A 27452-nucleotide genomic window follows, 5' to 3' on the forward strand; every position below is an offset into this window, starting at 1 on the left:
AATATACACACACACACAGCAATGTCATCACTGATCTGTATTATACTGTATATTATATCCCTGTTATACCTCATACACTGTAATATACACACACACAGCAATGTCATCACTGATCTGTATTATACTGTATATTATATCCCTGTTATACCTCATACACTGTAATATACACACACACACACACACACACACACACACACACACACACACACACACACACAGCAATGTCATCACTGATCTGTATTATACTGTATATTATATCCCTGTTATACCTCATACACTGTAATATATACACACACAGCAATGTCATCACTGATCTGTATTATACTGTATATTATATCCCTGTTATACCTCATACACTGTAATATACACACACACAGCAATGTCATCACTGATCTGTATTATACTGTATATTATATCCCTGTTATACCTCATACACTGTAATATACACACACACACACAGCAATGTCATCACTGATCTGTATTATACTGTATATTATATCCCTGTTATACCTCATACACTGTAATATACACATACACACACAGCAATGTCATGACTGATCTGTATTATACTGTATATTATATCCCTGTTATACCTCATACACTGTAATATATACACACACAGCAATGTCATCACTGATCTGTATTATACTGTATATTATATCCCTGTTATACCTCATACACTGTAATATACACATACACAGCAATGTCATCACTGATCTGTATTATACTGTATATTATATCCCTGTTATACCTCATACACTGTAATATACACACACACAGCAATGTCATCACTGATCTGTATTATACTGTATATTATATCCATGTTATACCTCATACACTGTAATATACACACACACAGCAATGTCATCACTGATCTGTATTATACTGTATATTATATCCCTGTTATACCTCATACACTGTAATATACACACACACAGCAATGTCATCACTGATCTGTATTATACTGTATATTATATCCCTGTTATACCTCATACACTGTTATATACACACACACACAGCAATGTCATCACTGATCTGTATTATACTGTATATTATATCCCTGTTATACCTCATACACTGTAATATACACATACACACACAGCAATGTCATGACTGATCTGTATTATACTGTATATTATATCCCTGTTATACCTCATACACTGTAATATATACACACACAGCAATGTCATCACTGATCTGTATTATACTGTATATTATATCCCTGTTATACCTCATACACTGTAATACACACACACAGCAATGTCATCACTGATCTGTATTATACTGTATATTATATCCATGTTATACCTCATACACTGTAATATACACACACACAGCAATGTCATCACTGATCTGTATTATACTGTATATTATATCCCTGTTATACCTCATACACTGTAATATACACACACACAGCAATGTCATCACTGATCTGTATTATACTGTATATTATATCACTGTTATACCTCATACACTGTAATATATACACACACACAGCAATGTCATCACTGATCTGTATTATACTGTATATTATATCCCTGTTATACCTCATACACTGTAATATATACACACAGCAATGTCATCACTGATCTGTATTATACTGTATATGATATCCCTGTTATACCTCATACACTGTAATATACACACACAGCAATGTCATCACTGATCTGTATTATACTGTATATTATATCCCTGTTATACCTCATACACTGTAATATACACACACAGCAATGTCATCACTGATCTGTATTATACTGTATATTATATCCCTGTTATACCTCATACACTGTAATATATACACACACAGCAATGTCATCACTGATCTGTATTATACTGTATATTACATCCCTGTTATACCTCATACACTGTAATATACACACACACACAGCAATGTCATCACTGATCTGTATTATACTGTATATTATATCCATGTTATACCTCATACACTGTAATATATACACACACACAGCAATGTCATCACTGATCTGTATTATACTGTATATTATATCCCTGTTATACCTCATACACTGTAATATACACACACACAGCAATGTCATCACTGATCTGTATTATACTGTATATTATATCCCTGTTATACCTCATACACTGTAATATACACACACACACAGCAATGTCATCACTGATCTGTATTATACTGTATATTATATCCCTGTTATACCTCATACACTGTAATATACACACACACAGCAATGTCATCACTGATCTGTATTATACTGTATATTATATCCCTGTTATACCTCATACACTGTAATATACACACACACACACACACACACACACACACACACACACACACACACACACACAGCAATGTCATCACTGATCTGTATTATACTGTATATTATATCCCTGTTATACCTCATACACTGTAATATATACACACACAGCAATGTCATCACTGATCTGTATTATACTGTATATTATATCCCTGTTATACCTCATACACTGTAATATACACACACACAGCAATGTCATCACTGATCTGTATTATACTGTATATTATATCCCTGTTATACCTCATACACTGTAATATACACACACACACAGCAATGTCATCACTGATCTGTATTATACTGTATATTATATCCCTGTTATACCTCATACACTGTAATATACACATACACACACAGCAATGTCATGACTGATCTGTATTATACTGTATATTATATCCCTGTTATACCTCATACACTGTAATATATACACACACAGCAATGTCATCACTGATCTGTATTATACTGTATATTATATCCCTGTTATACCTCATACACTGTAATATACACATACACAGCAATGTCATCACTGATCTGTATTATACTGTATATTATATCCCTGTTATACCTCATACACTGTAATATACACACACACAGCAATGTCATCACTGATCTGTATTATACTGTATATTATATCCATGTTATACCTCATACACTGTAATATACACACACACAGCAATGTCATCACTGATCTGTATTATACTGTATATTATATCCCTGTTATACCTCATACACTGTAATATACACACACACAGCAATGTCATCACTGATCTGTATTATACTGTATATTATATCCCTGTTATACCTCATACACTGTTATATACACACACACACACAGCAATGTCATCACTGATCTGTATTATACTGTATATTATATCCCTGTTATACCTCATACACTGTAATATACACACACACCGCAATGTCATCACTGATCTGTATTATACTGTATATTATATCCCTGTTATACCTCATACACTGTAATATACACACAGTAATGTCATCACTGATCTGTATTATACTGTATATTATATCCCTGTTATACCTCATACACTGTAATATACACACACACAGCAATGTCATCACTGATCTGTATTATACTGTATATTATATCCCTGTTTCTCTGACGTCCTAGTGGATGCTGGGACTCCGTAAGGACCATGGGGAATATCGGCTCCGCAGGAGACAGGGCACAAAATAAAAGCTTAAGGATCAGGTGGTGTGCACTGGCTCCTCCCCCTATGACCCTCCTCCAAGCCACAGTTAGATTTTTGTGCCCGGCCGAGAAGGGTGCAGGCTAGGTGGCTCTCCTGAGCTGCTTAGAATAAAAGTTTAGTTTAGGTTTTTTTTATTTTCAGTGAGTCCTGCTGGCAACAGGATCACTGCACCGTGGGAGTAAGGGGAGAAGAAGCGAACTCACCTGAGTGCAGAGTGGATTGGGCTTCTTAGGCTACTGGACATTAGCTCCAGAGGGACGATCACAGGTACAGCCTGGATGGGTCACCGGAGCCGCGCCGCCGTCCCCCTTACAGAGCCAGAAGAGACGAAGAGGTCCAGAAATCGGCGGCAGAAGACGTTCCTGTCTTCATAAAGGTAGCGCACAGCACTGCAGCTGTGCGCCATTGCTCTCAGCACACTTCACACTTCAGTCACTGAGGGTGCAGGGCGCTGGGGGGGGGGCGCCCTGAGACGCAATGAAAATACCTGTAATGGCTAAAAATACATCACATATAGCTCCTGGGCTATATGGATGTATTTAACCCCTGCCAGACATTCCATAAAAAAGCGGGAGAAAGGCCGCCGAAAAGGGGGCGGGGCCTATCTCCTCAGCACACAAGCGCCATTTTCCCTCACAACTCAGTTGGAGGGAAAGCTCCCTGGCTCTCCCCTACAGTCTGACACTACAGAAAGGGTTAAAAAAAGAGAGGGGGGCACTAATTAGGCGCAGTATTGTGTATACAGCAGCTATAAGGGGAAAAACACTTCTATAAGGTTATCCCTGTATATATATAGCGCTCTGGTGTGTGCTGGCAAACTCTCCCTCTGTCTCCCCAAAGGGCTAGTGGGGTCCTGTCCTCTATCAGAGCATTCCCTGTGTGTGTGCTGTGTGTCGGTACCTTGTGTCGACATGTATGAGGAGAAAAATGATGTGGAGACGGAGCAGATTGCCTGTAATAGTGATGTCACCCCCTAGGGGGTCGACACCTGAGTGGATGAACTGTTGGAAGGAATTACGTGACAGTGTCAGCTCTGTATAAAAGATAGTGGTTGACATGAGACAGCCGGCTACTCAGCTTGTGCCTGTCCAGACGTCTCATGGACCGTCAGGGGCTCTAAAGCGCCCGTTACCTCAGACGGCAGATACAGACGCCGACACGGATACTGACTCCTGTGTCGACGGGGAAGAGACAAACGTGATTTCCAATAGGGCCACACGTTACATGATTGAGGCAAGGGAAAATGTTTTACACATTTCTGATAATACGAGTACCACCAAAAAGGGGTATTATGTTCAGTGAGGAAAAACTACCTGTAGTTTTCCTAAATCTGTGAAATTAAATGAGGTGTGTGATGATGCGTGGGTTTCCCCCGATAATAACTGATAATTTCTAAAATGTTATTGGCAGTATATCTTTTCCCGCCAGAGGTTAGGGTGCGTTGGGAGACACCCCCTAGGGGGGATAAGGCGCTCACACGCTTGTAAGAACAAGGGCTCTACCCTCTCCTGAGATGGCCGCCCTTAAGGATCCTGCTGATAGAAAGCAGGAGGGGATCCTAAAATGTATTTACACACATGCTGGTGTTATACTGCGACCAGCAATCGCCTCAGCCTGGATGTGCAGTGCTGGGTGGGCATGGTCGGATTCCCTGACTGAAAATATTGATACCCTAGATAGGGACAGTATATTTTTGCCTATAGAGCATTTACAAGATGCTTTTCTATATATGCATGATGCACAGCGGAGTATTTGCCGACTGGCATCAGGTATAAGTGTGTTGTCCATTTCTGCCAGTAGAGGGTTATGGACACGACACTGGTCAGGTGATGCGGATTCCAAAAGGCATTTGGAAGTATTGCCTTATAAAGGAGAGGAGTCATTTGGGGTCGGTCCTTCAGACCTGGTGACCACGGCAACAGCTGGGAAATCCACGTTTGTACCCCAGGTCGCCTCTCAAAATAAGGATACGCCATATTAGCAGGCGCAGTCCTGCGTTGGCAAGCGGGCAAAGGGTTCCTCATTTCTGCCCCGTGACAGAAGGAGAGGAAAAGGCTGCAGAAATCAGCCAGTTTCCAGGAACAGTAGCCCTCTCCCGCCTGTGCAAAGCCCTCAGTATGACGCTGGGGCTTTACATGCTTAGGCACGGTGGGGACCGTCTCATTGTATTTCAGCGCGCAGTGGGCTCACTCGCAAGTAGACCCCTGGATCCTTCAGGTGATATCTCAGGGGTACAAATTGAAATTCGAGACGTCTCCCCCTCGCCGTTTCCTAAAGTCGGCTTTACCGACGTCTCCCTCTGACAGGGAGGCAGTTTGGAAGCCATTCACAAGCTGTATTCCCAGCAGGTGATAATCAAGGTACCCCTCCTGCAACAAGGAACGGGGTATTATTCCACACTGTTGTGGTACCGAAGCCAGACGGCTCGGTGAGATCGATTCTAAATCTAAAAATCTTTGAACACTTACATACAGAGGTTCAAATTCAAGATTGAGTCACTCAGAGCAGTGATTGCGAACCTGGAAGAAGGGGACTACATGATGTCTCGGGACATCAAGGATACTTACCTTCATGTCAAAATGTACCCTTCTCACCAAGGGTACCTCAGGTTTATGGTACAGAACTGTCACTATCAGTTCAGACGCTGCCGTATGGATGGTCCACGGCACCCCGGGTCTTTACCAAGGTAATGGCCGAAATGATGATATTCCTTCGAAGGAAGGGAATTTTAGTTATCCCTTACTTGGACGATTCCCTGATAAGGGTAAGATCCAGGGAACAGTTGGAGGTCAGTGTAGCACTATCTCAGGTAGTGTTGCGGCAGCACGATTGGATTCTCAATATTCCAAAATCGCAGCTGGTTCCGACGACTTGTCTTCTGTTCCTAGGGATGATCCTGGACACAGTCCAGAAAAAGGTGTTTCTCCCGGAGGAGAAAGCCAGGGAGTTATCTGAGCTAGTCAGGAACCTCCTAAAACCGAGCCAAGACTCAGTGCATCAATGCACAAGGGTTCTGGGTAAAAATGGTGGCTTCCTACGAAGCAATCCCATTCGGCAGATTCCACGCAAGAACTTTCCAGTGGAACCTGCGGGACAAATGGTCCGGATCGCATCTTCAGATGCATCAGCGGATAACCCTGTCACCAAGGACAGGGGTATCCCTCCTGTGGTGGTTGCAGAGTGCTCATCTTCTAGAGGGCCGCAGATTCGGCATTCAGGACTGGGTCCTGGTGACCACGGATGCCAGCCTGAGAGGCTGGGGAGCAGTCACACAGGGAAGGAATATCCAGGGCTTTTGGTCAAGCCTGGAGACATCACTTCACATAAATATCCTGAAGCTAAGGGCCATTTACAAGGCTCTAAGCTTAGCAAGACCTCTGCTTCAAGGTCAGCCGGTGTTGATCCAGTCGGACAACATTACGGCAGTCACCCACGTAAACAGACAGGGTGCCACAAGAAGCAGGAGGGCAATGGCAGAAGCTGCAAGGATTCTTCGCGGGGCGAAAAATCGTGTGATAGCACTGTCAGCAGTATTCATTCCGGGAGTGGACAACTGGGAAGCAGATTTCCTCAGCACGGCCTCCACCCGGGAGAGTGGGGACTTCACCCAGAAGTCGTCCACATGATTATAAACCGTTGGAAAAAACTCGACAGGTATTGCGACAGGTCAAGGGACCCTCAGGCAATAGCTGTAGACGCTCTGGTAACACCGTGGGTGTACCAGTCAGTGTATGTGTTCCCTCCTCTGCCTCTCATACCCAAGGTACTGAGATTGATAAGATGGAGAGGAGTAAGCACTATATCCGTGGCTCCGGATTGGCCAAAAAGGACTTGGTAACCGGAACTTCAAGAGATGCTCACGGAGGATCCGTGGCCTCTACCTCTAAGAAGGGACCTGCTCCAGCAAGGACCCTGTCTGTTCCAAGACTTACCGCGGCTGCGTTTGACGGCATGGCGGTTGAACGCCGGATCCTGAAGGAAAAAAGGCATTCCGGATGTAGTCATCCCTATCCTGATCATAGCCAGGAAGGATGTAACCGCAACACATTATCACCGCATTTGGCGAAAATATGTTGCGTGGTGCGAGGCCGGTAAGGCCCGACGGAGGAAATTCAACTGGGTCGATTCCTACATTTCCTGCAAACAGGAGTGTCCATGGGCCTGAAATTGGGGTCCATTAAGGTTCAAATTTCGGCTCTGTCAATTTTTTTCCAAAAAGAACTAGCTTCAGTCCCTGAAGTTCAGATGTTTGTAAAAGGGGTACTGCATATACAGCCTCCTTTTGTGCCTCCAGTGACACTTTGGGATCTCAACGTAGTTTTTGGGTTCCAAAAGTCTCATTGGTTTGACCCACTTAAATCTGTGGAGTTAAAATATCTCACATGGGAAGTGCTCATGCTGTTGGCCCTGGCCTGGGCCAGGCGCGTGTCAGAATTGGTGGCTTTATCCTGTAAAAGCCCTTATCTGATTTTCCATTCGGACAGGGCGGAATTGAGGACTCGTCCTCAGTTTCTCCCTAAGGTGGTTTTCAGAATTCACCTGAACCAACCTATTGTGGTGCCTGCGGCTACTAGGGACTTGGAGGACTCCAAGTGGCTAGACGTTGTCAGGGCCCTGAAAATATATGTTTCCAGGACGGCTGGAGTCAGGAAATCTGACTCGCTGTTTATCCTGTATGCACCCAACAAGCTGGGTGCTCCTGCTTCTAAGCAGACTATTGCTAGTTGGATTTGTAGTACAATTCAGCTTGCACATTCTGTGGCAGGCTTGCCACAGCCAAAAATATGTAAATGCCCACTCCACAAGGAAGGTGGGCTCATCTCGGGCGGCTGCCCGAGGGGTCTCGGCTTTACAACTTTGCCGAGCAGCTACTTGGTCAGGAGAAAATAAGTTTGTAAATTCTACAAAATTGATACCCTGGCTGAGGAGGACCTGGAGTTCTCTTATTTGGTGCTGCAGAGTCATCCGCACTCTCCCGCCCGTTTGGGAGCTTTGGTATAATCCCCATGGTCCTTACGGAGTCCCCAGCATCCACTTAGGACGTTAGAGAAAATAAGAATTTACTTACCGATAATTCTATTTCTCGTAGTCCGTAGTGGATGCTGGGCGCCCATCCCAAGTGCGGATTGTCTGCATACTGGTACATAGTTATTGTTACCAAAAAATTCGGGTTATTGCTGTAGTGAGCCATCCTTTCTAGAGGCTCCTCGGTTATCATGCTGTTAACTGGGTTTAGATCACAAGTTATACGGTGTGATTGGTGTGGCTGGTATGAGTCTTACCCGGGATTCAAAATCCTTCCTTATTGTGTACGCTCGTCCAGGCACAGTATCCTAACTGAGGCTTGGAGGAGGGTCATAGGGGGAGGAGCCAGTGCACACCAGGTAGTCCTAAAGCTTTCTTTAGATGTGCCCAGCCTCCTGCGGAGCCGCTATTCCCCATGGTCCTTACGGAGTCCCCAGCATCCACTACGGACTACGAGAAATAGAATTATCGGTAAGTAAATTCTTATTTTTCCTCTGCAATTTAACCTGACGACATGTGTATGGTTACACGGAGAGTTCGCCTTAACAAGAATTGATGGTCTTAAAGACACATACTAAACATGTTGTGTTTTCATTAGCAACTATAGTGCTTTGAAATTTATTTCTACGTAAAAGGAAAAATAAAAATAAAAAGAGTAATAGTATGAACATATTTGTTTATTCATGTTTTGACATTACGGGAGACGGACATTCACTGGATACGAGTGATAATCACCTCACTGTATGACGGTAGGTGCTCTGAACACTCTACCTTGTATTTTTGATAGGTGAGAAATAAAAGTCAAGCTTTAATACAATTCATTAATCCTTTATACAACATATTATTTATTATTTAAAAAAAGAGTGCTCCAAAAAAGGAATTTTCTTTGGGGCTAGTCCCCACAACATTTTTGAATGTGCTGAGAAGCACCACAGCAAAGAGCAACACCCCAGGCAGGATAGAGGAACTGCACAGGATTTTGAAAGGTGCAGGGTGCTAGAATCAACACTACGTAAGTATGTCACTAATATTAGCCTTGAAGGATCTTAAGAAGGGTTTCATTCAAGCGCCAAGAGGGGCGGGCATTTGGCACGTCTAGGAGATCAAATGTGGACATGACTGAGGGGTGATCTGACCAAACATTAGGGATGATAGATGAAGATAGCATGTGTTTATAGGCCAGAGGACCGCAAAACAGGTAGTCGATTCTGGAGTAAGAACGATGGGGAGTGGAAAAAAAAGTGTAGTCCTTAGAGGATGGCTTGAGGGCACGCCATGCGTCAAAAAGAAATGCAACTTTAATCTGTTTAGAAAAAGCAGTGGATACAGGACAGGTACGGGAAGTCTTCTGGGGAGCGGATCTGTCCAGGAGGGGATCCAATACGGCGTTAAAGTCACCTCCCAAGAATACGTATCCCGATCTATATTTTTGGAGAGCGGTGAAGAAGGACCTAAAGAAGCACTGTTGGCCCAAGTTGGGTGCATAGATATTAGCTGTAGTCACCTCCAAGTGCCCCAGCCTGCCAACCAAAACAATATACCTCCCATCCACATCAGTATGTACCGAGGTTTGAACGAAGGGGCGTGTGTTACTGATCAAGATAGCGACTCCATTAAGCTTGGATTTGCACGAGGAGTACAACACAATGGAGAAACGTTTGGAAGACAGAGTAGGGTGCCCTGGGTCCCTGAAGTGTGTTTCCTGAAGTAGGCCTATGTCTGCTCATAAGGTGCGAATCGTACGGAACAGGTGAGAGCGTTTCTGGGGTGTGTTAAGGCCTCGGACATTCATAGAGGCAATAGTAAACGGCATGTTTCTGATGGAGGGAGGAGTAAGGGGGAAAAACAGAAAGACGAGATACAGATGGGTCCACATTTATCTTGACTAGTTTTCTGCGCCTAGGTACAACATGATTTACTAGCATTAACCCTTCATCTATTGTTCTCAGCTGCAATACGATACATAGAACAATACAGCAGGGGATTAAGTCATTACAGCAGGGGATAAGGTCCGATTGGCCAGTCTCCGTTAATCCTATTAACCGTCAAGATAAATGTGGACCCATCTGTAGAGTAAAGAAGTTGACTTACTCAATGCAGAGAGTTAAAGAGAGAGGGAGAGGGGGTAGAGTACTCAACCTTGGTTGAGCAAGATACAGGAGATTAGTGGGAAAAAGAATAAGTTACTCAACACAGAGAAGGGGCAGGTACTCGACAATTAGGACGTAGGTGTCCAAATGGGCGAGGGAAACGATATCCGAGTCGCCACAAGGAAATAAGTGTAAAGGTGGGGGGGGGGAGGGGTGAAAGCAGTAACGTGAGTAATTTCACATGTGGGGGAGAGAGCAGGAGGAAAAATGGTGTGCTAAAGAAATTGGGCACAAATATACAGAAGACAACAGAGGGGATGGGCTCCCCTGGGTGAGTGAGGTGGAGGGAGAGGGGGGAAAAAAAAGAAAGAAAAAAAAAGGCATATTAAACACTGGGAAAGTCTATGAGTCATGTAGAGCGTAGGAATACAAACATATCGGGAAAAGTATGGTCGACAAGCACAGACGGTCCGCACCAGGGACTGCATTGCCACCAGTTGGGGCCACTGGTGGAAACCAGTACATGGCCAATCAGGAAAAAATAAACAAAGTCAGTGTAATTCATTACATAGAGCAACTGGTGGATGAATCCAGTGGGGGCACATCAAAAGAAAAAGGAAGGGGGGAGACCAGTTAGCATAAATCTGGAATGAACACATTTTCGCAGTAAGGTAGAGATCACATATAATAAACAGTTCTGAATATACGAGGGGATTGTAATCGGAAGCGGTATCCGCGAAAAAACGTACAAAGAGGTAAAAAGAGGGGGGGGCAAGAGAACGTCCTTCCCAATGAAGAAGTGATCAGCATCAGGGGGGGCTCCAGATTCTTCTATATGCGACAACAAGTCTTTGTTTTCACGGAGATCTCTTATGATGACAGTTTTTCCCTGAAGGTCGGATGTTTCTGTCCCGTAGGTCCTTGGTGAGGTCACAGAGTTCCCTCCGTTTAACAATGGTGAGAGGGGCCAGATCTTGTAAAAACTGGAGTTTCATTAAATTGAAAAGAACATGAGGTTTGCCGCGAGTAGAAAACTGTTAGGTTCCTGGTGCTCAGAACAGGGGAGATGTTACGTAGTGAGTCCTGAGCACCAGAACGTGACGCTGAGACAAGGTGTGGAAATGGAATAGCCCCTGGCACCCTATCTCCGTGCTGTCAGTACACTCTTGCGAGACTATGGTTGCTTGGGCCCATGGCAGCCGCGTTTAAAGGGCGGATTACGTCTGCCCAACTCCGATGTCCCCTCAGGTCTTAATGAGAGACAAAGACTGAACTGAGACAGGGTGATAACAAGGGGCCCTCTAACTAAACAACAAGGCCAGGGGCTACTAACAAACCTGAAACTAAATGTATGTGCGGCTTGCCGCCAAAGGAAAAGAACTACAAAGAAAATGCTGTCCACACGCCGACACAATACTTTTGTGTACCGGCGGTGACAGCATAAGCAGAACCCTCTGCAAAACACCAGTGACAGATATAACCAAGGAATACAGCGGCCTAGGCCGACAGACGCGGCAAAGCCGCTACTCACGGAACCGGTACTAATACTGGCAAACGGACAGGAACCCCCAATGCTGCCGGCACAGACTCTCAGAACTGGAGGACAGGCAGAATCCCAAACGACAGACCGGTGGACACCAAGAAGCCAGAAACTCGACCAGGCACAGGCAAAGCCACAGGACTTCTGGACAGGAATGCTTCACGGCAGGACACGGGATCAGACACAGGAATCGACACAGGAACCGACACTCAGGAAGCAGCTAGACTGACACTGCTATACAGGAGCTCAGGAACTGGCAGGAACAAGCTCAGAACACAAGCACTCTGGGAGACTGGAAACCAAGAAATATCACCAGCGTCTGTGAATTGCACTCAGCCAGCATATAACAGAGAGGCCTAATTAATTATGTCGTGCAGCTGCCCTGTTGCATGACTCCAAACTGCAATTAGCGGACAGGTGAGGCCAACCACATGGACACAGGCTGCAATACACAGACTCACCACTGACAGCAAACAATAATCCTCTAAACCAGAGCAATGGGAAATCCTGGCCTGCAAGAGAATAATAAACATAAAATAGGAATGAACCACTACCTGTGGTTCATAACAGTATCCTCTCCTTAAGGGTGAGCTCCGAACACCCAGTGACACCCACAGGGAACATAAACAGAAGTATAACATAAAATACCTAACCGAAATGCAAAACAGGAATGAGCCACAGCCGTGGCTCATAACAAAAACAGGATCCTTTCTTTCTATTTAAACTTGAGAAAATGAAGGACCACATCTCGGGGTGGGTCACCATCCCTAGGCTTAGGACGAAGGGCACAGTGGGCCCTTTAGAGTGAAAGCTGTGTGCCCCCCAGATCAGGTATCAGAAAAGAGAATAGAGTATGGAGGTAGGGTTCTAGATTATCTGCATTGACGGATTCCGGATTGTTGCGGATGCGGAGATTACATCTGCGCTCACGGTTTTCAAGATCCTAATTTTATTAGTGTGAAGTTCAGACAATTACGAGACTATCTGGTCCAGGTCGCGCCCCGTGTCATTTAAAGCTTTCTGGAAGTTGTCCTGACAGGCATCCATTTTGGTGGCTGTAGAGGCGAGAGAGGAGATATCCGTCTTAATGGAGGCCACTGCTGTATCCAATTTGGACTCCAGAGACTCCTTAAAGTCTGTGATGAGAGAACAGAGAGCTAAAATATCTTCTTTAGTGGAAAGAGCAGAGGGTGATTTGACAGAATTATCCATAGGAACGTGAGGAGGGGAGGGGTGACCCCTCTGTTGGGTATTTTTGGTGCCCCTAGTAAAGTGTTGAGAGATATCAGCACCTCCATGTTTAGGAGCCTTGGTCGAGGATTTCTGCATGTAGACCAAACCGGTGTAAAATATATCACTAATAGGGAGCAGCGCGTTGTGGTCAATGGATCATTTTCAAATTGGACTAAAGTACTAAGTGGTGTGCCACAAGGGTCTGTACTTGGACCACTTTTGTTCAACATTTTCATCAACGACCTAACAGTAGGTCTAGAGAGCATGGTGTCAATTTTTGCAGATGACACCAAATTGTGTAAGGTTATAAATTCGGAGGGGGATGCTGAGTCTCTTCAGAACGACTTAACTAAACTGGAAGCATGGGCAGCCAAATGGAGAATGAAATTTAACACAGACAAGTGTAAGTGTGGGAGCAAGACCAAAAATAACACCTACATACTAAATGGGGTAATATTAGGGGATTCTGTACTGGAAAAAGACTTAGGGGTTCACATAGATAACAAATTAAGCAGCAGTACCCAAAGTAGGAGTGCAGCAAAGAAGGCTAATAAGATATTAGCATGCATAAAATGGGGAATTGATGCAAGGGACGAGAGTATTATACTCCCATTATATAAATCACTAGTGAGGCCACACCTTGAATACTGTGTACCATTCTACGCACCATATTACAAAAAGGATATCCTGGAGCTAGAAAAGGTTCAGAGGAGGGCAACCAAACTAATTAAGGGCATGGAGACGATGGAATACGAGGAAAGGCTTGTAAGGCTAGGCATGTTTACATTGGAAAAGAGGAGACTAAGAGGGGACATGATCAACATCTACAAATATATAAGGGGTCAATACACAGAGCTTGGGAGGGACCAGTTTTCTATAGGATCAGCACAGAGGACACGTGGTCACTCGCTTAGGTTAGATGAGAGGAATATCCGCACATTGAGGTGAAAAGGTTTTTTCACAGTAAGGACAATACGTGTTTGAATTCCCTGCCTGAGAGAGTAGCAATGGCCGACTCAGTCAACACCTTTAAGTATGGGTTACATAAATTCCTATTGGATAAAGATATTCAGGGTTATGGTGCGTAGGCACGCATTATAGTTACTATAACTAGTCCTAGCATAAAAATAACTAGTCCTATAATAAGACTGCATAGGAGACCACAAATAGGTGGAACTCGATGGTCAATTGTCTTTTTTCAACCTTACTTACTATGTTACAAGGTTCCAAGACTAAACGAGCACACAGCAGCATGGGTTCAGAGTTTGGTGAGTTTCCGGCCATTGATTCACTTCCGGCTCTCATACACCTATGGCGGCCGCGGCAGCAGGAAATACCCCCCTCTGAGTGGGACACCAGCGTGAGGTAGCACAGCAATCAGGTGGGGCACTGCGGAGCGATCTACCCACTGTAATGGAGGCAGCTTCGTGGGCCATCACTGGAGTGTGCGGTGGCCTGGCAAAGTGACTCCGGAGCTTGCAGGTGCCGGCCAAAAGAGTTCGAGGTGTTCCTCCTTTATATTAAGGGCCACATATAAACATTGAGGGTGGGGAGCCCCCCAGTAAGTGTGTGGTAAAGTGGTCCCGATGCAGGAGCTGAAGAGCAGCACCACTACTCTCCATGCCAGCCAGACCACCATCTTGTGGCTGGCTGACTCTAAGCCTGAATTTCACCTGCTTTTCAGCAGCCACAGAACATCAATAATTCATGAGTATCTATAAGCATACTTGCCGATATTCTGGCTGCTCTCTGCGGGAGAGAGCAGCCAGATTGGCTCAGCAGGGGGGCAGGCTGTGACGTGGGGAGGAGGCGGACCAGAGGCGGGATGGGGGCGGAGCAGGGGCGGGCCGTGGCCGGAGTTACTACGTCACGGCCTTTAAGCCACGCCCCCCGCTCTGTAATGCCGCGATCCCCGGCATTACACTGCAGGGGGCGTGGCTATGACGACGCGATTCAGCAAGAATCGCGTCATCAACTGCCCGGACCGCCCACTTTACACAGTAAGTGGGCGGACGGGCAGGGTGACTGCTGCTCGGCCGGGAGACTTGCCTGCTCTTCCGTGGGGCCAGGAGGGTCACCCGATTTTCGGGAGCCTCCCGGCCATTCCGGGAGAGTAGGCAAGTATGTCTATAAGCCTGATTCATGTTTGTAGTTAAGGAGAAAGAATTGACTGCATAGGAGAGGAATGGGTTAAACATCCTGTGAGGGGTGGAACTAGCTGTGAGGTAGTACAGCCTTAGGAAAAGGGGGAGGGTTAGGGTATATATAGGCTGCAGTGGCCATTTTGGGCCTCTTTGCTGTTTGAATTTCCTTGGGGTGAGTTCTGCCTGGCAGATTGTTCACCCTTCTATATTTCGTGCACTTGTTTTAGGAAACGAATTATAATATGGCCTCCAGCCGCCCACGCCGATCAGTAGGCGCGCCAGCCCGTTACCAGGCCAGCGAGGCTGAGCCCGGGGCCGGGATGTCCGGCGCCGGGGAGGCCGTTAATACGCATGGGGCTGCTCCAGGGTCGTTGGGTGCAGGGCGCAGGACGCGCTCCTCCGGCGACCCTGCGGTCGCGAGTGTAGCTGCTGGCGGCCGCGGTGGGCGGCACGTGGCGGTCCGGAGGTCTGACATCCTGGAGAGAGGGGACCAACGGTCCTCGCCTCCGGGGGCAGTCGGGACGGTGAGAGCCCGCGGGCGCGCGCTAGCGCGCCTCGCTGGATGCCGCTCGGCACCCGCTGCGGTGACACCCAGCCGGTCCTCCCTGCCAGGGCCGCTTGGAAGCTCCACGCGGCGGGGGAGAACTGGGCGGGCGACAGAAGTGACGGCGATCCGGCCTGGGCCCGTCGGTGTGCCCTGCGCCGGATCGTCGGATAGGAGTGCACAGCAAGAGGCTGCATCGGCAGCGGGGGACACCAGGACAGGAGGCGGTGGGGCGCGCGCACCAACGCGCGGCTCCGGCGGCGTCTCTCGCGCACGGGTGCGCGCAGCGACGCCGCATCGTTCCGTGTCCCCTCAGCCCTCCTCGCTGCGGATTAGTTCCGGCGGGGCGAGGAGGGAAAACAGGCCTGGTGGTGATCAACCAGGTTTTCGGGGTTTTTCGCCCAGCGGTGCGCAAAGGATGGGCAGCATAGCACCGCGGGCGTCACATGATGCACAGAGCAGGGCCTCCCGGGCTGGACGTGGCAGCTCATCCAGCACTTCCGGGGGACCTGGGCGGGCGGGCACAGGAAGTAGGGGGGGGGTTTATGTCCAGGGTGAGGTGCCCGGTCATTACGGACCTTTCCCCACAGGGCCGACCGATTTGTGGTCCGGATGGGTCATGGCTTCCCGTGCCCAGCGGCGGGTCCACACGGCGCGTTCCGCCCGCTCGGCAACCAGCAGGCGACGCGCCTGCGCCACGGGATGCAAATATAACACAAGACGCTTTCGCTACGGCCCTCGCCACGGTGGTGGCAGCTTTGGGCCCGCTCTCAGCGGCCCCCGGGCGCGAGGTTGGGTCCGGGGGGTTTCCTAGCGGATCGGGCGCGGGTGCGGGCTCTGCCGCGCAGAGGGTAGCGCGTGCGTGCCGTGAGCTTGGTGCGGCCGCGGCTCAGCTGCAGCAGCAGCCACGGCGGGATGAGAATGTGCGTTCATCCGGCACGCCATCGCCTGGAAGGGCTAGGCGCTCGCCACTGTGTGTCTCTGGGTCCTCTTCCCCCTTTTTGCCCGCAGTTGATCAGACGGATACGGAGGAAGCGGAATCGGAAGTGGAGGACGTTTCGTACATCGCCCCTGATGAATCTGGATCCGACCATTCTACGGCTTCAGGTGAGGCGGAGCAGTCTGGGTCGGTTGCGAGTACTCCCTCAAGTTCGCGCAGCTCGTCCCCTTCATCCTCTTCTTCCTCTTCTTCCTCCTCCTCCCTTTCCTCGGCGGTGTCCGACATAAGTAGCACGGCGAAGGCGAGGAAAAGGGCGATTAAATACGCCAAAAAGGCGGCTGGGAGGCAAGAGAGGCATAAGAGGCGAAGGCGGGTTAGCAAAGAATCTCGCAAGGCTAGGAAGCGGCGCGACTTGCCAGGCGTGGTTCGCTGCGAATATACCGCTGTCATGCGAGGGCTTAGGGATAGCTGCAGCAAAAGCATTCGTAGGGGGGACTACGTGGATGTCTTCGTCTTGACGAAAGGCGCGAAGAGGGAGTTCAAGGCAGCTACCGCTAAGAAGGGCATAGGGGCCGAGGCATTTCGCACGTTCAATAACTGGCTGGCAGGTTTCTGGGTTTTCGCGGCTTGTTACCTTGAGGACAGGCCAGACGAGCATATGAATGTCATCCGGTACCTGCACCTCGTGCATGATATGCAACGCACGTCGGCGGGTGACGAATGGCGTAGATATGATGAGGAATTCAGAGAGAAACAGGACGGGTTGTATGTGATGGACTTCGGGTTCAAGGACGTGGAGGTATGGCTTAGGGTCACCAGGGCCTCACAACAGGCCAAGGAGCCCCGGGGCACAGGGGCGGACGGACACTGGGTCGGGCCGTCCGCCCATGCGCCCGGCGGGGACGGCGGGTCGGCCAAGCCAGTTAGGTCGGCCGTCCGGACTGGTAAGCAGACAGGAACGAAAGGGTTATGCTTCGCGTTTAACAACGCGGCATGTACCTACGGCAAGCAGTGTCGGTTCCGTCACGCTTGCCTCCATTGCGGGGGTTCCCACCCGGCCTCCTCCTGCTTCAAGAATACTCGGCAGGGTCCCCGCGCTAAACAACCCTACTCTAGAGGAGCGCCCGGCGGGAGTGCTCCTCAGGGCGCCAACGCCAATTAGGTTAGAGGCTATGCGTAAATGGTTGAGTTGGTATCCGAATAAGGAGGATGCCGGGTTTTTATACGAAGGTTTTAGTTTTGGGTTCCGCTTGCCTGTTGCAAGCGAGGTTACAGTTAGGGCGCAGAGGAACCTGCAGTCGGCTCGAGCTTTGCCTTTAGTATTGCGGGAAAAAGTCGATAAGGAGATCAGGCTGGGCAGGATGGTGGGGCCTTTTGCTTCACCCCCCGTGGCTGATCTCGTCATCTCCCCGGTGGGGGTGGTGCCCAAAAAGACACCTGGGGCCTTCCGGCTGATCCAGCACCTCTCCTACCCACCGGGGGCCTCGGTCAACGACGCTATACCTCCGGGTCATTGCTCGGTGGTATATCAATCGTTTGACGAGGCGCTCAATTTGGTCCGCAGCTACGGAGCTGGGGCCCTCATGGCAAAGATTGACGTCGAATCCGCGTTCAGGTTGCTACCCCTCCATCCAGACTCATTTCGTTTTATGGGTTTCCGGATTGGATCGGAATATTTCATCGACAAATGTTTGCCGATGGGATGTTCCGTTTCATGCTCGTATTTTGAACGTTTTGGCACCTTCCTGCATTGGTGCGTGGAGTCTTCGTCGGGTGGGCACGGCGTTGCCCATTACCTCGATGATTTCCTTTGTACGGGTCCGGCGGGTTCGCCGCGGTGCGGCAACCTGCTTTTCAGTATACGAGCATTGTTTTGTCACTTCGGAGTGCCAGTTGCCGAAGACAAAACGGAGGGGCCGATCTCTTGCCTGTCATTTCTAGGTATCGAGATCGACACAGTGGCAGGCGAGTGTCGTCTGCCTTTGGACAAAGTGGCTAAGCTTCGCAAGGCCATTGGCCAGTTCATGGGCTCGCGTAAGGTTAAGCTGCGGCAGGCACAATCCTTGCTGGGCATGTTTAACTTTGCTTGTCGGGTCATCCCGATGGGCAGGGTTTTCTGCCGGAAGCTGGAAAGAGCAACCGCGGGATGTGCCAGGCCGCACCACTTTGTACGGTTGCCAGCCGAGATAAAAAGAGATCTGGCAGTATGGGCCTCGTTCCTGGAAGATTTTAACGGGGTTAGAATATGGCAGGCACCGACGGTAGATAGCGCCAGATTGCAGCTTTTCACCGACGCGGCAGGGGCATCCGGTTTTGGGTGCTATCTTGAGGGATCGTGGTGCGCGGCATCGTGGCCAGCGGAGTGGCATCAGGCGGGTCTCACTAGGGACCTTCTGCTCCTGGAGCTTTTTCCCATCATGGTTGCGCTGGAGATTTGGGGCGAGCGGCTAGCGCATCGCAGCATCCTGTTCAGATGCGACAATCTGGGCGTGGTGCACGCGATTAACAACCAGAGGGCTAAATCGCTGGTGGTGCTGCGGGTCCTAGGGCAGTTGCTGCTTACTTGTCTGCGCAGGAACGTGTGGTTCCGCGCGCAGCATGTGCCGGGTCTGGAGAACGGGGTCGCTGATGCGCTATCGCGAGGGCATTGGGATTGGTTTTACTTGTTGGCTCCCGAGGCCGACCAACGGGGTTTTCATTGTCCCGGTTATGTCTGGCAGGTCATCGAGCCGGACTGGAAGGTTTAGCACTGCGCTCGGTCGCGCAATCCACGCTTAAGGCTTACGAACAGGCCTGGAGCGAATGGGAAGAATTTGCTAGAGGACGGAAGCAACGAGGTAAGAGTGGGCATCGGATGATGCTTTCTTTTATTTGGCAGCTTTATGTTTCGGGTAGGTCGAGAGCGGTGGTGTCCCGGTACTTGGCTGGCATTGCGTTCTTCTGCAGAATTAAGGGCGTTCCCGATCTGACGAAAAGCGGGATTCTGCTTAAGGCTATGAAAGGATGGGCGCGCGTTGCACCTACGCCGCCTGACAGGAGGCGGCCCTTTGATGCAGCTTTGCTGCCTGACATCATTGGGTCGGTTGGAGCCATCGCATCGTCTATGTTTGAATCGCTGCTTTTTAGATTGGCTTTCTCTATGGCCTACCACGGTGCCTTTAGGATTTCGGAGTTGGTAGCGCCTTCTAAGCAAACAGATTCGCGCATGCTGGTGGGGGACGTGGTGGTGAGTGGGAGGTCCTTGCTGTGCAGATTGCGACGCTCTAAGACGGACCAGGTGGGGAAGGGCCGATGGGTCACCCTGGTTCCGGCACTTGAGGAGAGCATATGCCCAGTACGGCTGGCAGTGCAGTATGAGGCAGTAAGGCCCGACTGTCGGGGGTCGTGGTTGCTGCACTATGATGGGCTGCCAGTAACAAAGTTCCAATTTCGGTGGATGATGGGTCGCTGTCTGACGAGCTTGGGCCTTTCCCCCTCTCACTTCGGTACACACTCCTTCCGCATTGGGGCTGCTACGGCGGCAGCGGCCGCGGGTTTTTCGGGAGCCCAGATCCAGGCGGTGGGGCGATGGAAGTCGTCCTGTTATAAGCGATACATTCGCCCCGTCGCCTGAGATACTTTGCGTAAGCGTAGCTGGCGTCAATAAGTTAGAGTAAGATAAGGTTTGCTTGGTTTATGCATATGTTATGTTCACTATATGTTGGTTCGTTTACCCGTGTGTGATCCTACTCAGGGATTAGCCACTTGCCGCTGCGGGCGTGAGCCGGCAGCGGGGGTCTGGAGTTATTTTGCTATTTTTGCCTGACTTGACGGACTGAATTCTAATCATTAATTAGGCTAATCTTTGCTATCAAAGTCCCTCAGCAGGTTTTTATGCTTTCACCTCCAGCTGAGTTATTTCATGTTTTACCCTCTTTTTTATACCCCCCCCCCCCCCCTGTTTGATTTCGTTTTGATTTTTTTTTTTTTACCTTTCCCTTAAAGTCTTAATGCTTTGCTTCAAATTTATTAGAATATCGGGAGATCGGCTAGGCCAGCGGTGGCCAACCTGTGGCTCTTGAGCCGCATGTGGCTCTTTCTTTATTCAAATGTGGCTCCCAACCGCTGCACTCCAGCCAGACACGCAGCAGCACTACAGGGACTGAAAACTGAAGTAGTCAGACACTAGAGGTGAGACACCCACAAGCAAACAGAGGACACATTAGGGACTGCTGCAACGGCATGAGTTGATGGGGGGGCTGTAGTGATACATGAAGGTGGGCTAGAGTGACACATGGCAGAGCTGGCTGGAGTGACACAGCAGGGTCTTGGCAGCAGTGACACATGGGAGAGCTGGCTGGAGTGACAGGAGGGTGTTGGCAGGAGTGACACGTGGGAGAACTGGCTGGAGAGACACAGGAGGGTCCTGGCAGGAGTGACATGGGAGGGTGTTGGCTAGAGTGACACATGGAAGAGCTGGCTGGAGTGACACAGCAGGGTCTTGGCAGTAGTGGCACATGGGAGAGCTGGCTGGAGTGACACATGGGGGAGCTGGCTGGAGTGACATAGGAGGGTGCTAGCAGGAGTGACACATGGGGCAGCTGGCTGGAGTGACACGGGAGAGCTGGCTGGAGTGACACAGCAGGGTCTTGGCAGGAGTGACACATGGGAGAGCAGGCTGGAGTGACATAGGAGGGTGCTGGCTGGAGTGACATAGGAGGGTGCTAGCAGGAGTGACACATGGGGGAGCTGGCTGGAGTGACAGGAGGGTGTTGACTGCAGTGACACATGGGGGAGCTGGCTGGAGTGACAGGAGGGTGTTGGCTGGAGTGACACATGGGGCAGCTGGCTGGAGTGACAGGATGGTGTTGGCTGGAGTGACACATGGGGGAGCTGGCTGGAGTGACAGGAGGGTGTTGACTGGAGTGACACATGGGGGAGCTGGCTGGAGTGACAGGAGGGTGTTGGCTGGTGTGACACATGGGGGAGCTGGCTGGAGTGACAGGAGGGTGTTGACTGGAGTGACACATGGGGGAGCTGGCTGGAGTGACAGGAGGGTGTTGGCTGGAGTGACACATGGGGGAGCTGGCTGGAGTGACAGGAGGGTGTTGGCTGGAGTGACACATGGGGGAGCTGGCTGGAGTGACAGGAGGGTGTTGGCTGGAGTGACACATGGGGGAGCTGGCTGGAGTGACAGGAGGGTGTTGGCTGGAGTGACACATGGGGGAGCTGGCTGGAGTGACAGGAGGGTGTTGGCTGGAGTGACACATGGGGGAGCTGGCTGGAGTGACAGGAGGGTGTTGGCTGGAGTGACACATGGGAGAGCTGGCTGGAGTGACAGGAGGGTGTTGGCTGGAGTGACACATGGGGGAGCTGGCAGGAGTGACAGGAGGGTGTTGGCTGGAGTGACACATGGGGGAGCTGGCTGGAGTGACAGGAGGGTGTTGGCTGGAGTGACACATGGGGGAGCTGGCTGGAGTGACAGGAGGGTGTTGGCTGGAGTGACACATGGGGGAGCTGGCTGGAGTGACAGGAGGGTGTTGGCTGGAGTGACACATGGGGGAGCTGGCTGGAGTGACAGGAGGGTGTTGGCAGGAGTGACACATGGGGGAGCTGAAGTTTATTATGTGAAAGTGGATTTTTCAATGGATCTGGCTTAAAAAAATATATTTTATGTTGTTCTGGCTTTTTCAATGTATTTTATACCAGGGGTGTGGTCTAGCAGGCACAAGGCCACGTTCCATTTTTGCATGTGCACCATCGGCTTGATGCCGGCTCTTTGACGTACCTAACAAGGTTTTTTGGCTCTTTGTCACTGACTGGTTGGCCACCCCTGGGCTAGGCCGTGACTGCTGCGACTTAGGAAGCTATAAACAAAATTTTTATTTTTTGGCAGATCCTTCAGGTTAACGCAATTTCTATTTCTGGTATAGATTTTAGTAACACATTTTACCCCTTTTCCTCCATTCAGGTTGTTTCGCTGATGGCTTGTCCGTTTGGGTGGTTGGCCACTCTTATGTCTTTTGGGCAGCTAGGTTCTTGGCCTCTGATACGGCTCAGAGGTTCCCTGGAGGTCAGGGAATCAGATGGCTTGGTTGGCGAGGAATGATGTGGACAGATCTATTGAGTAGATTAGTCAGTCAAGCTAGGAAGCATGGTGTTCCCAAGGTGTTGGTTGTCCACTTAGGTGGCAACGACCTGGGGAAGAGGACTTCCTTGGAGCTAAGGTGGGCCATGATACAAGATCTGGCAAAGGTGGCCGCAGCATGGACCAATTGCGTATTGGTTTTTTCCCTGATGGTGCCAAGGTTGAGTTGGCGCAGTGTGGAGGACGGACGCGTAATAGATGAGGCCAGGACAAAGGTGAATGGGGCGGTGGCGAAGTGGGTCTTGGCCCACGGAGGCAAAGTGGTTCGCCACCCTAGGATTCGGTTCCGAGACAAACACCTTTTTCGGCCTGATGGTGTACATCTATCCAATGAGGGGATGATGTTTTTCCTGGAGGATCTGTTCCTAGTGTTGCAGGAGTTAGGGTAGGTTATGGTGGCGGTGCGAGGACTCTGGGAGGGAGTCCTTCGCTTTTGGCGGAAAAGAACGGCAGTTTGTAGGTGTATCGCTTATATAGGTAGTAAGTTTCAGTTTATTTGGTTTAGGTGCACTCACCTCCATCGACTTAATGGCCGCTCGACCACCCATCCGGGAGGCAGCGGCAGGGCACCCAGGAGCGGTGGGAAGTCACTGTGGGGGTTGTGTTGACACCTATTACCGGTTTTTGATAAGGTGTTGGACGGTTTCGGTCCGTTTACCAATTTAAGTTTACCAATAGTTTAATAGAGCCGTTCTTTTTTCTGCCACCATTTTGCCGGGTGATTCGGCAGCTTAACAAATTTTTCCATTTACAGGTTTGCTATGGTTAGGGTCAAATAAATAGCTAGCAATTTTTCTGCCAAAATCATGTCTCCGTGTCTTTATTTACTGGTATTAGAAGGTAACTAAGGTTTACTTTAATAAAGGGGGTCCACCAAATATCACTAGGATGTTTAAGCAAAAAAGTAAGCAACAGGGCCAAACCATGTGCACTGCAGGGGGGTAAAGATGTAACATATGCAGAGAGAGTTAGATTTGGAGGGGTTTAAACTGGAATCTAAATGGCAGTGTAGAAATAAAGCAGCCAGTATTTACCCTGCACAGAAACAATATAAATGGAATTTCTCCCATTGCATGTCACTGCAGTGTGTTCCAGACACAGTTACCAGGTTTTTATGCTTTACTTTCTAATCTGAGTCAGGCCCTATTTATCTGATATTTATCTGTCTATATATCTACCGTTACCATACTATCCCTATACACCAGGACACGCATAGATCACACAGGTTCTGTGGCTGATTAGAACCAGGTGAAATGCAGCCTTGAAATAAGGTAGACGCAGAACCTATATAATGTATGAGTGTCCTATTATACAGGGATAATACCACACAGCCTATAGCATAATAATAATGTCACTGTCCCCATAGTAGCAGCAGTCACACCCCAACCTCATTATACTGTATGTGCTCCGTACTCACTGACACCTCCACTGCTACTCTCTGCTCTTATTGGCTCTCACAGTCATGTGATCCTGCACTCTCTGCTCTGATTGGCTCTCACATTCATGTGACCTAGCACTCTCTGCTCTGGTTAGCTCTCACAGTCATGTGACACACACAGCATAGTCATGTGACACAGCCACAGCCAGCACTAGGCTTACACTCTACATATCGGCCTTATTACAGAAGCCTGAGACTCTTCCTGGAGGTATTAGCCCTACACAAAATGGCTGCCTGGGAGAGGACAAATGTGTCACATGACAGGGAAGCTCTAGTGGTCACCTGATTTGTACTACACTACCCAGCATGCTTTGTTTCCTCATCTCATTCCCTGATATCACACGGTGAGTATGTGTCCTGCAGCGTAATAATCCCTGATGTTATATTATACTGTATATTATATCCCTGTTATACCTCATACACTGTAATATACACACACACAGCAATGTCATCACTGATCTGTATTATACTGTATATTATATCCCTGTTATACCTCATACACTAATATATACACACACAGCAATGTCATCACTGATCTGTATTATACTGTATATTATATCCCTGTTATACCTCATACACTGTAATATACACACACAGCAATGTCATCACTGATCTGTATTATACTGTATATTATATCCCTGTTATACCTCATACACTGTAATATACACACACACACACACACACAGCAATGTCATCACTGATCTGTATTATACTGTATATTATACCCCTGTTATACCTCATACACTGTAATATACACACACACACAGCAATGTCATCACTGATCTGTATTATACTGTATATTATATCCCTGTTATACCTCATACTCTGTAATATACACACACACAGCAATGTCATCACTGATCTGTATTATACTGTATATTATATCCCTGTTATACCTCATACACTGTAATATACACACACACAGCAATGTCATCACTGATCTGTATTATACTGTATATTATATCCCTGTTATACCTCATACACTGTAATATACACACACACACAGCAATGTCATCACTGATCTGTATTATACTGTATATTATATCCCTGTTATACCTCATACACTGTAATATACACACAGCAATGTCATCACTGATCTGTATTATACTGTATATTATATCCCTGTTATACCTCATACACTGTAATATACACACACACAGCAATGTCATCACTGATCTGTATTATACTGTATATTATATCCCTGTTATACCTCATACACTGTAATATACACACACAGCAATGTCATCACTGATCTGTATTATACTGTATATTATATCCCTGTTATACCTCATACACTGTAATATACACACACAGCAATGTCATCACTGATCTGTATTATACTGTATATTATATCCCTGTTATACCTCATACACTGTAATATATACACACACAGCAATGTCATCACTGATCTGTATTATACTGTATATTATATCCCTGTTATACCTCATACACTGTAATATACACACACACAGCAATGTCATCACTGATCTGTATTATACTGTATATTATATCCCTGTTATACCTCATACACTGTAATATACACACACACACAGCAATGTCATCACTGATCTGTATTATACTGTATATTATATCCCTGTTATACCTCATACACTGTAATATATACACACACAGCAATGTCATCACTGATCTGTATTATACTGTATATTATATCCCTGTTATACCTCATACACTGTAATATACACACACACAGCAATGTCATCACTGATCTGTATTATACTGTATATTATATCCCTGTTATACCTCATACACTGTAATATACACACACACAGCAATGTCATCACTGATCTGTATTATACTGTATATTATATCCCTGTTATACCTCATACACTGTAATATACACACACACACAGCAATGTCATCACTGATCTGTATTATACTGTATATTATATCCCTGTTATACCTCATACACTGTAATACACACACACAGCAATGTCATCACTGATCTGTATTATACTGTATATTATATCCCTGTTATACCTCATACTCTGTAATATACACACACACACAGCAATGTCATCACTGATCTGTATTATACTGTATATTATATCCCTGTTATACCTCATACACTGTAATACACACACACACAGCAATGTCATCACTGATCTGTATTATACTGTATATTATATCCCTGTTATACCTCATACACTGTAATATACACACACACACAGCAATGTCATCACTGATCTGTATTATACTGTATATTATATCCCTGTTATACCTCATACACTGTAATATACACACACACAGCAATGCATCACTGATCTGTATTATACTGTATATTATATCCCTGTTATACCTCATACACTGTAATATATACACACACACAGCAATGTCATCACTGATCTGTATTATACTGTATATTATATCCCTGTTATACCTCATACACTGTAATATACACACACACACAGCAATGTCATCACTGATCTGTATTATACTGTATATTATATCCCTGTTATACCTCATACACTGTAATATACACACACACAGCAATGTCATCACTGATCTGTATTATACTGTATATTATATCCCTGTTATACCTCATACACTGTAATATACACACACACACAGCAATGTCATCACTGATCTGTATTATACTGTATATTATATCCCTGTTATACCTCATACACTGTAATATACACACACACAGCAATGTCATCACTGATCTGTATTATACTGTATATTATATCCCTGTTATACCTCATTCACTGTAATATATACACACACACACACACACACACACACACATGTCATCACTGATCTGTATTATACTGTATATTATATCCCTGTTATACCTCATACACTGTAATATACACACACACACAGCAATGTCATCACTGATCTGTAT

The 27452-nt window shown here is 47.6% G+C and overlaps 1 protein-coding gene across 2 annotated transcripts in view; it reads left to right on the forward strand.

Moving 5' to 3' along the window:
* LOC134984198 (zinc finger protein 260-like) overlaps positions 1-27452 on the forward strand; it is a 79706-nt gene that overhangs the window by 23171 nt on the left and 29083 nt on the right. Inside the window, exon 1 of one of the 2 annotated variants that reach the window (XM_063949831.1) lies at positions 24729-24930. The exons of the other annotated variant lie outside the window; for it this stretch is intronic. The gene's annotated coding sequence lies outside the window, so the exon portion shown is untranslated. Of the gene's footprint in view, positions 1-24728; positions 24931-27452 lie in introns of those variants that run through there. 2 annotated transcript variants of the gene reach the window in all.

This window comes from Pseudophryne corroboree (genome assembly GCF_028390025.1).
Source record: "Pseudophryne corroboree isolate aPseCor3 chromosome 3 unlocalized genomic scaffold, aPseCor3.hap2 SUPER_3_unloc_4, whole genome shotgun sequence".
NCBI lineage: Eukaryota > Metazoa > Chordata > Amphibia > Anura > Myobatrachidae > Pseudophryne > Pseudophryne corroboree.